The sequence below is a fragment of the Siphateles boraxobius genome, unplaced genomic scaffold (genome assembly GCF_051911475.1).
Source record: "Siphateles boraxobius isolate OS27281-9 unplaced genomic scaffold, OSU_SipBor_1 198, whole genome shotgun sequence".
NCBI lineage: Eukaryota > Metazoa > Chordata > Actinopteri > Cypriniformes > Leuciscidae > Siphateles > Siphateles boraxobius.
Window position 1 is genome coordinate 613,551 of NW_027508808.1, and position 1,450 is coordinate 615,000.

Here is a 1,450-nt window from a genome sequence, read left to right on the forward strand (position 1 = left end):
ACAACAAAGTTCAGCATCAAGCTGGTGCTCGTATTGGACCCTTAAACTCTAGATGTGTTTGAGAAGCTGGATTCGTTGCTATGCTGATGATGGATGAAGAATCAAGAAAAGGACAGCAGCAGCAGAAGAAAGCTCCCATTCACACATTCATTTCAATGAAGTTAATTATCTGTTGCCTAATTGCCCCAAGGGCCTTTTGGACATTACCATGTGTCCTGGGAAAAAAGGGGGCTTCACATAAATCTTTTAAAACAACCACCCCCAAAACAAGTTGGCCTGTCCACCATTGAGCGTCTGAATGCTGAAAAGCGGCATTTAGGCCGGTCCCAGTGGGAGACACGCACAATGATGCCTTTTGCGTGGTGGGAGAGAGTCAAAGCACAGTGTTTGTACCCCCAACCCCCAACCATTGGGCTTTTCCAGCTCCAAACCTTCTGCCCGGACTGAGCAACGCCACTACACACCTGGACGGGCTCATGCAAACACGGCCAGGACACACAGGGGCGGCTTGTTCGGCCGGGATTGGTTCAGGTGTTCGGGACACCTGCAGGATTCAGGTTTTCCCTGCGCACTTTCCTGATGTTGTTTCAGCCTCTTGAGTTACAGATCTCCTTTCCCCACTGGAGGTTTTTCACGGCTGAATGCGGAGGTTGAATTCAGATTGTTAGATTCAGGTATTTAAGCATGATGTCATATTTCACTCTAATGATGCAACTCCTTATTGACAGAGGAGCTAAAACAGGGACTTATAAGATTTTTGCTGAATAAAGAAAATTAGATCAATGTTCAGTGTAGTTCCCATACCTTTTCTGATGCATTTCCATGACCTTTTAAGTTGTTCATAAATGAGCGGATTTTTCCAAATAATTTTATATAGAGGTTTTGCTATACAGTAGCTGAGGGATTTTAAGCCTCAGGGAGCCACAAGGGGGCGCTGTGGGGTCCATGAGAAAAATACTTCAAAAAGGTAAAATAAAACAATAAATAAAAATAAAAATAAAATGTTATTGCACTTTCTAAAATCTGGTTTATGTATTGTTACTAATCATTTTGTATATATTAAAGTTATCTTATCTGTGGGTGAAAAAAAAATCGTAATAGAAAAAAAATATATAGAAAGAGACTGAATTGATGTTAGCTATGAATAGAGTATGCATTACCAGCCAACATTTTGGAATAATTTATTTCATTTTATTCCTGTGATTAAAGCTGAATTTTCAGCATCATTACTCCAGTCTTCAGTGTCACATGATCCTTCAGAAATCACCAAAACAGAAGAGAGAAAAAAAATAAAAAGGATAATGACTGAGCAGCAAATCATCATATTATCATCATATTATACTGATTTCTGAAGGATCATGAGACAGTAATGATGCTGACAATTCAGCTTTAATCACAGGAATAAATTACACTTTTACAATATATCTACATAGAAAACAAATATTTTAAA